This window comes from Aquarana catesbeiana, linkage group LG03 (assembly GCF_042186555.1).
Source record: "Aquarana catesbeiana isolate 2022-GZ linkage group LG03, ASM4218655v1, whole genome shotgun sequence".
NCBI classification, from domain to species: Eukaryota; Metazoa; Chordata; class Amphibia; order Anura; family Ranidae; genus Aquarana; species Aquarana catesbeiana.
The window spans coordinates 523967838-523977848 of record NC_133326.1 but is presented as its reverse complement, the minus strand read 5'-3'; the positions used below and the strand labels follow the sequence as shown (position 1 = coordinate 523977848).

Below are 10011 nucleotides of genomic sequence, written 5' to 3'. Positions count from 1 at the left end.
ACACAACATGTCTAAACCTAGAGCGTCAGGAGGGCTGGAAGGTTCACAGGGTTAAGGTGGTGCAGATGAACATTTGCAATTCTAAGCAACCCCCAAGGAGCAGTGCTACATTTGGAGGCTCGTCCGGGATGTTCTCTGCTGCAGGCCCTAGTCACTCTAAAAAGAAAAAGGAATAGAGGGTGCACCAGCCTTGCGCATTACCTTTGCTACATTTTTAATATTGCAAGAAGTTTAAAAACATACAAACGAGTAATAAAACCGAGCAAAATGTATAAAGTCCACCACATGTTCCATCCAGCAAGATCTGCTGGCCATTAGCAGTTGTGTGATGAAGAGTCCAAAGTAACCTGATGCGTTTCGAAGGGCATACCTTCTTCAGAGCCCTAAAAAGAGGGGACGCCTCTCGAAACGCATATGAAGAGGGGTTACCCCTCTTAATGCATCTGAAGAGGGGACACCCCTCTAAACGCATATGAAGAAGAGGGGACACCCCTCTAAACGCATCTGAAGAGGGAACACCCCTCGAAACACATCTAAAGAAGAGGGGACACCCCTCAAAATGCATAAGAAGAAGAGGGGACACCCCTCGAAACGCTTCTGAAGAAGAGGGGACACCAGTGTTAATTTTGTCAATGAAAATCTTTTTGTCATAATTTTTGTCAGCGGCATTTTACAGTGATGAAAACGACAGCACATTTTCGTCCTCTGACCAAAACTATGAGGAAAATCCATTCCGTTTTCGTTGAGAAACGAAAACGAAACTAAAATGTGAAGGAAGGGACATTTACTCTGAGAACTTTCAGTTTCCATGGAGCTCTGGACAGCTGGTATTTGGGCATAGGAGGCTGTCTGTAGATTCTCAGAAAGGTTAGACTAACAATGTCTGTTATCTGCAGCATGAAGGGGGATGGTGAGGGCTGGTCTGTGTGTAGTTAACCCTCTCTCACACACTGCCACAAACTCACACTTCATACTGATATATAGAGGCCATGTGAAGTAGACCTGCGCCTTGTCAATAGACTTCACAGCTTTTTCACTATGGGACAGCAGCACACTGTGTGATCTGTGCAGGATTAACTCTTTTGCTGCCAGAGCTGTCTTTGCACACATGCTTAAAAAATTCAATATAAACCTGAAGATTACATAACGCCCCCCCCCCCCCCCCCCCCAATCATTATATATTAAAGCAAACAAGTTCATGTAAATGTGCACTGCATGGTGGCATCATCACGCAAAGACTTTTTATTTTAACAAAACTTGGTGTACCTTATAGACCTTATATGACGACTAAATCTATGTCATGTTACCTTATAGACCTTCTATAAAGACTAAATCTGTGTCACGAAACGCATCTGAAGTGTTTTTAAACTTCTTGCAATATTAAAAATTTTGCAAAAGTAATGCGCAAGGCTGGTGTGCCCTCTGTTCCTTTTTCTTTGGGTTTCCCCTGATCTGTTGAGAGTGGCAGCACAGCTGATGTGGTGGCCTGATTAGCAAAGATACGTTTTCAATCAGCCGTACAGTAATTTCTCAAGCGCAGGAGCATTCGTTTTTCTTTTAGGCCCAAGTCAGCCCAGATATGAGTTATTATGTGAGCCAAAGATGGACTCCAGTCATCTGGGGGAGAGCTCATGGTACTCGAATGGAGCGAAGCACTGTTCTGGAGATCTCAGGAAGTGAGTGCACTGAGAAGGAGATCCGACAGTGGGTGAGAGCCTTAGTCCCAGAGCAGAGGGCCTACATTCTGGATGTGAAGGTAGAGTTTACTCTGGACTATGTTTGGGCATTGATGGAGTGGCAGAAAGAAATACCTGCCTGTTTCCAGGAAGAAGACGTGCCCCTAGAGGAAGGGGTAGTTGCTCAGGTGATCCCACTGCAAGTGGAGGAAGAGGCAACAGAGGGGCCGCTGCCACCGCAAGCCAATGTGGGGAACACAGGAGCAGTTGGTGCAGATTACTGTGGGGCTAATGCTCCTCTCGCCTCATTCTACACAGATGTGAGCTGACTAGTTGAGAGTTTGGTGAAAAACAGCTCCAGCAATGCAAACCAAGGATACCAGAGGCTCCGTTTTTTTTCTCAGGGCAGTTGCCAACTCCGACCAGAGAGGAGGAATTAGAGACATGGATGAGTCAGGTCATTCAGGCAGTAGAGGAATGGAGTGTTCCAAAAGCTGTGAAGGGACAGCGGCTTAGTGAGAGCCTTAGAGGCGCAGCAGCTGAAGTGATCCATAACTTGCGAATGGGAAAGAAAGATTATGTTGCTATGGATTACATAGATTTGTAGAACATTTGTATGCTGTATTCAGAAAGATCTCGGATCTCTCGTACAAGTTCAATCACACTCACCAACAAAGAGGGGGAGAGATTCTCAGAGTATATTTCTCGAGTAGACAGAATGCTACATGAGAATATCCTTAAGAAGGGTATCAATCCAAAAAACGCTGATCAAGCTCCTCTAGATCGGGTCTTAAAAGGGACCCATCCAAACCACCCCATTGTCTTGAAACTATTACTGAAGGGAACATGGACAGTTCCAGAGGAGCTCTATTGGAGGAAAAGAGTCAGGGAATGAGAGAGTTGGTTTCTAGTGGAAGAAGGAGAGAGTAATGCTGCTTACACACGATCGGATTTTCCAACAACAAATGTTCGATGGGAGCTTGTTGTCAGAAATTCCGACCGTGTGTAGGCTCCATGTGTGTAGGCTCCATCGGACATTTTTGGTCAGAATTTCTGACAACATAAAATTTGAGAGCTGGTTCTGAAATTTCCCCACAACAAAATTCGTTGTCGGAAATTCCGATCGTGTGTACACAATTCTGACGCACAAAATTCCACGCACGCCGGGAATCAAGCAGAAGAGCCGCACTGGCTATTGAACTTCATTTTTCTCGGCTTATTGTACGTCAGCACGTTCTTGACGATTGGAATTTCCGACAACATTTGTACGACCGTGTGTATGCAAGACAAGCTTGAGCCAACATCCATCAGAAAAAAATCCCAGGATTTCGTTGTCAGAATGTCCGATCGTGTATATGCAGCAAAAGTGTCTGCTCGTGTTGTCCATGCTGAAACTGGTTTCTCGGATGAGGACAGTGAAACAGAAACAGAGCAAGAGGGATCTGTCAGTCCTGACAAGAAAAAGCCAGTTTGCGAATCAGGGCCAGTAGACTTGATGACCCAAGTTGCCCAGGCCCAAACTCAAATGTATCATGCTTTGATGCGAGTAATGGAAACCCAAGGGAAGATGCAAGAGCAAGGATTTCACCCAGGAGGGTTAAAGCCTCCCCAAACTAAGGAAAAGTGATGTTTTGGATGTGGGGAACCTGGGCACTTCAAGGCTAAGTGTCCCAAAGCAGGAATCAGCCTGCAGTTGCTTGCAGAAGTATTAAAAGCATTACAGAAAGATTCTTCTTAAAGCCGGAGGGAAACTTCAGGGGACCTCAGTGAAGGAGCCAATTGAGCGTCCCAGGGTAAAACAGAGCTCCAAAAAGCGTGTTATGGTGCAGTGACCTTGGTGCCCAAAATCAAAGTGTCTGCCACACACAGTGATTCTATGGCACCCCTGGTCTGCCACTCCAGGGGCACTACTCCATAGGCTTTCAAGTTCAACCCCGACCCACAGCCCAGACCACAGCAGCCCCCACCACAGGCAGAAAGGCATGGAGATCCAGAAGCTTGGTGAGAGCCCTTTACCATCAGGCTCCACCGTCGCTCCCATCACTCCTACCTAATTACATTCGGGAAATACTGGCCACTCCCCCCCCTCAAAGGGGAAGTAAGCGTTCTCTCCCGAATAACTGTCCGTAGCTAGAGCTACCACAATCCAGGCCAGAAGGCCAGGGACCCGACCCTCCGGCCAGACCCATGTGCAGCACCCATCCTCACCAGGAGGTCCTTTCTAGACTGGTTGGGTAGGCCCACTGAAGCCCCCATGGGCAACAGGTGATGACTTTCCCTCAACCGTCTGTCCAGGTCCAATTACACCATCGGATTTGCATGTGCCCTTCCCACTATTGGTCGGTACAACATCGCCTCCTCTGGAAACTGATAAGAACAGATACTACACTTGATCTTAGCCAAAAGGCCGAGAAGTGTTTATTAATAGTTACTTTATTTGTTTTGACTTCTCAGTACATACATGCATCTTACCCCTGATGATTGGCAGCATAAAGCCATGAAACGCGTTGGGTTATCAACTTATGGTGCCCAGATATTTCCACTTCAATTATGAATTTATTTTAACAACAACATTATTAATTGTCTGTATATCTAATATGTAATATATGTTCTGTAATTTGATTTCTATTTTTTCTGTATTTTTCGTATCAATTATGTCCATGTATGTGCAATAAACCTATTATTATTATTACTAATATCATGTTAATACTTTTTCATGATTATATTTCAAATGATATATCATTTATATCATTTATTCATTCATTATGATTACAAACATCATGGACTACCCCCCGGGTATCATGACATTAAAACAAATTATAGTTAATTATTTCCTAATTTACATATTTTTTCATCAATCACAATGACATGCTTCATGTAAAGTTCCACTTCCATTTTCACATTTTATATAACATAAGCAAAGAAGTGGCCTCATATCAGAAGAGAGAAGGAATAATACACCAGACAAACGCACCATACACTCCTGAACAAAACGGTGTAGCAGAAAGGAAAAATCACACTCTTCTAGAAATGGGCAGGTGCATGGTGTCGGATACCAACCTACCTCACAAATACTGGGGAGAAGCAGTCATGATTGCAACATACCTACAGAACAGACTACCCTCAAGAGCCATTAAAAGTACTCCATTCGAATTGTGGCATGGATCAAACCCTAGCATAGGGCACATCAGAGTGTTTGGATGTAAAGCATATACCTATATTCCAAGTGAAAAGCGATCCAAGCTGGAGAACAGAGCCATAGAGGGCATTTTGGTAGGCTACAGTGAGCAAACTAAGGCCTCATGCACACGGATGTTTTTACAGCCGCTTTTTTGAGCGTTTTTTGTAGCTTAAAAAGACCTGTTTATGTTAGTCTATGGCTTCAATCCCACCTAGGCATTTTTGAGCTGCAAATGGCATAGGCGTTTTTAAGCTGTAAAAAAAAAACCAGGACCAGTGGGTTCTGAGAGACGTTTTTCAGCTGTAAAAACGCTCTAATGCTGATAAACGCTCAAAAACACTCAAAAACGTCGTTCACCAACGGGTTTTAACGTTTTTGATCCATTGAAAAAAAAAAACGCAGAAAAACGCTATTGCAAAAACGTTGAAAAAAAGCTGAAAAAGCTAAAAAAAGTTTAAAAAAATCACTGCAAAGATACTGGCGTTTTCAAAACGTTATTTTAACACCCGGTGTGCATGAGGCCTTAGGGTTACAGAATCCTACACCCAAAAACTGACAAAGTGACAGCAAGCCGTAGTGTTTATTTTGATGAAAGCCCATCACCAGAAACACAGATCCCTGAAAGCTGTGAAGTAAATATGCCCAACAAACCAGAAGAAGGGGGTCGACCAAACCAAACCTGTGCAGAGTCAAAATAAAGTTTATTGAGCATATTTGAAAAAGTGTACAGACAGTTGAAAAGTGCAACAGGCACTATATCAAAGGATATAAAATTGACATGACCATATTGATACATAAAATGTGACAGATAAGGGGTTCAGATACCATGGGCTACTGGAGTGCATGGACAACATGGCTGAGTGTACCCCAATAGGGGACCAATAGCCAGCCCCGTATTAGCGTAACATGAGTGCAGGAGAGCTCCGATATGGGAGGGCATACAGACATTAGGAAAAGTAAGAAGAACGTTAGGCATGTATGACGGAACAAACACCGCTCTATGTAAGGGAATTACTCCGCCTCATTACAGGTAGAGGGGTCCTCCAGCACTTTGTCCCATATTTTGTTGTATTTGGTCGAGCAACTTCTATGTGAATATAATACTTTCTTGTAGGGGTGAGCAGCATTTACTGCTCTGATCCATTGTTGGATAGTAGGGGCCAAAACTTTGATCCAGGACTGGGCTATTTGCATTTTGGCTAGGAACGGGGATTCCTGCAAGAAAATATTTAAATATTTCTCTTCATCAGAGATATGAAGGAGGCCCAGTAAACACTGACGAGGGTATAGAGTCAGGGGGGAGCCCATGCGATCATGAAGGAACTTGACCACCTGTGACCAATAGTCTTGGAGGGAGGGGCAGGACCATAATAGGTGATAGAAGGTTCCGCTGGGGTCTCCGCATTTGGAGTAGGCAGGGCTATGGTCCGGTTAAAAATTTAGAGAGGCCAATCAGTCTAAGATAGGACCTGTGAAGGATACAGAGGTGGGTGAGGTGGTCTGACAATTTGGGGAATACTACTTTACAGGAGGCTAGTGCCTGATCCCAGTCCTCATCTTTCACAGCCCCAAATCCGACTCCCATTTGGTTTTCAGTTGGTATGCATGATCAGTAGCTGCAGGTGGTAAGAGGTGGTTATAGAATGTGGAAATTCTTTTCTTGGGATCCTGACCCATGACCGGGTCCACAAGGTATAAAGAATCAAGGCTAGGGACAGAATCGCGAAATTGGGAGTTGAGGGCGTGTCGGAGTTGGAGGTAGCGAAAAAACATGTGATTGGGCAGATCAAAGCCATCTTTAAGGGCTTGAAAAGATGTAATTGTGCCATTAACTATGACTTGTGAGAGGAATATAACCCCCCGAGCAATCCATAATTTGTAGTCAGAGACAGTCTGCAATTCAGGTAGGTGTGGGTTTTCCCAGAGTGGGGTATAGGTATGAAATTTAGGGGCCTTAGTGATGGTCATGGCCATTTGCCAAATTTTACAGTGGTGGATTATCATATGACTCCTGTTACCCGAATCAGATGGTTCACGAGTGCCACAAAATAAAACTTGGAAGGGGTAGGCAACCTGAGTAGAGTTGGAGGAGCAGACTAGGGTGAAGTACCTATCCCTGTCTATCTGATTGTAGTAGAAAAAGTTGGGAAGCAGTATAGTACAGAGCTAGATCTGGTAGGGCAGTACCACACAGGTGGACAGGGCATTTCAGAGTTCTCCATGACAGTTTGTGGCAGGACGAGCCCCATACAAATGTATTGAGAAGAGATTCCATAGATTTAAAAGTACGCGTGGGGATGTAGAGGGGGGCATGCCAGAATAGGTAAAGCAGCTTGGGAAGAAGAATCATCTTCACCAAGTTGATTTGCCCCATTACTCCAAGGGGGAGTCAGGACCAGGTCTGGGTTTTGTTTTTTAAGAGATCATATAGGGGTTCTAGATTTGATCATATGTAATCCACGGGGGTTCGGGAGACTTGTACTCCCAGGTACCTAATTCTACTTGCTCTGACCAGGGGACGTGCAGCCTGTTCTGCTGAGGGGATGGCCATGTCCAGCGGGAGGATCTGAGATTTAGTCCAATTAATTTGCAATTTGGAGTAAGCCCCAAATTGTTTTATGAGCTGCAGAGCCTCTTGGAGGGAAGGACCAGCATCCTCCAAATATAGTAACATGTCATCATGTCATAGAGACTGAGGACCTCAGTCACGCGACCCGTGCGGAGACCTTTGATGTCCAGGCATGCCCTAATAGCAATGGCGAGGGGCTCAAATGCTAGGGCATACAGTAATGGGGATATAGGACCTCCCTGCCGAGTACCACGGGATAAGGGGAAGGATTCCGAGACGTAACCGTTGACCTAGATCTGGGCAGTGGGAGCCTGGTAGAGGAGTTGAAGCCATTTAATACATTTTTGGCCGAAGCCAAACCTACGGAAACACTCCCACAAGTAACTCCATTCCATGGATTCAAACGCCTTAGCGGCATCCAGGCTGACCACTACCCTGGATCCAACATTGTCATGATTGGACTGAAGATTCATAAAGAGCCTGTGGAGACTGAATGCTGTATTCTTGTTGGGCATGAACCCTGTCTGGTCTGAAAGTATTAGGCCAAGTATTATTTTGTTCAACGGCAGGGCAAGAATTTTAGCAAGGATTTTGACATCTAGCTGTAGGAGGGAGATGGGGCGGTATGACTCTGGGAATAGGGGATCTTTCCCTGGTTTGGGTATCAGGACGACCATGGTTACACGCATGGATGTTGGGAGTGTAGCTGATTTGAAAATGTGGGCATACAGTGCTTGCAGTTTGGGGACGAGAACCTCCCTGAACTGGGTATAGAACTCTAGGGGAAGGCCATCAGAACCAGGCGCATTAGAGGGCGGGAGGTGTGCCAATGCTTTGTCTATACAGTCTGTGGTAATCGTTGCCTCAAGCTGTTTAATCTCGGACTGAGTGAAAGTGGTAAAATCGATATCTTGAAGGAACGTGGTTAGTTTATCTTGGGAGTGACTAATGGCAGAAGTATATAGATCAGATTAGAACCGCCTAAACGCAGCAGCCACCAGGGAAGAGTCAGTGACCCTGTCCCCGGAAGCCGTCTGAAGCTCAACCACCACCGGGGGCTTGTTGTTTAGGTGGGCCATGTAGGCAATTTGCCTGCACGTTCGCCATGTTCGAATATACGCTGCCTAGTGAAGAAGATGCTCTGTTTGGCCTTGTAACGAGCCCCTTTCTTGCTCGGTTCCACTCTCCCGACACTCCTCTGCTGCTATAGAATCAGATTGCAACGTTTGATGGTTCGGTCATCCAATGCTCCGGGATTAGAACTACAGCTCTGTGCCGTTCTAACCCAGTTGTGATAGCTCAGAACAAACACCAGGCAGGCTGTATGTAAGTTCAACCAGGAATCTCACTTTATTGCAAAATACAGGCTTTTATACACTAAAAGTGGAGGTGCAGACCTCCTGCTCATATTACTCTAACAATACAGCTGTAACCTAATTAACCTAATTAACATGAGCTAATTAACTAATCCCTTTAGACAGCCTAGATGACTCAGACATGACTTTTATGCCAGACTGGCCGTCTTGTAGTTCAGAAAATCCAATCAACATTATCACAATCAACATAGACTCTTCTTCACACAATAGCAGAGTTAATTAACACAAACAACAATTGGGATCTAATGACTCTTAGATCCCATACTATAGACTTATTTACAATACACATTTTAGCAGATAACAGACAGACAGGTGCTGGAATTTACATCAGCATCTCCTAACAGTATCTGTCCCAGCATTATGAATCAGCCACTATTCCAATATGGCAAATCCAGTGTCCCCAGAGTCTGTGTAACCTGGGGAACCAGGACCCGAATCCACAGTAATACCACCTCAAGGGTCCCCAGGCATACAGCTCACAAAGAGCACCGTTCCTCCAAATGCAAGGGCCCCCGATCGATCGGCAAGAGGCTAGCATACAGTCCCCTCCAAAAGTTTCTCTCCCGGCTAGGTCTGTCACAGGCCTTTTCAAAGTGGAGTTGATCAGTGAGTCTAGACTGCAGACGGATTGTTGATGAACACTTGCTCAAGAGCCAAGGCGCTCCTCGGCCTGTTGCATCACCAACTTGGAGGAGGCTTTATGTCTGTTAATGCACGTGGAGAGGGTCAAGCGGGCGTGTATTTTAAAGGACTCCCATACCGTCCCAACCGGCGCTGAGCCCTGATTGGTGCAGAAGAAATGAGCCCACTCCCGTTGGATATTCTCCAGGTCCAACATGGTGGAAAACCAGAACTGGTTCAGTCTTCACATGCGGACTGCGGGGAGGGTTGGCTAGAATTAGGTCTATGCGAGACATGGCAGAGCATGAAGGGGTGAAGCAGGAGAAAGCAACAGTTGTAGGGTGCTTTTGTCTCCAGGTGTCAGTCATAGCGAATTCTGAAAGGAACCTCCCAAACCTGGTGGTTGAGGGTAGGGGTGACACTGGGGTGATGGAGCTATATCTATCAAGGCTAGAGTGGGTTGTCATATTAAAATCCCCCAACCATATGGCAGGTACCGTGGGGTGTTGAGCCATGAAGGCCACTCCGTCCTGAAGGACACCAAATTGAAATGGCGGGGGGATATAGAAGGCCAGTAAGAGAACCTTG

At 45.4% G+C, this 10011-nt stretch overlaps 1 pseudogene; it reads right to left on the bottom strand.

The window, feature by feature from the left end:
- Positions 1-4010: 4010 nt before the first annotated feature.
- LOC141135831 (U2 spliceosomal RNA) lies at positions 4011-4095 on the bottom strand (annotated as a pseudogene).
- Positions 4096-10011: the final 5916 nt, after the last annotated feature.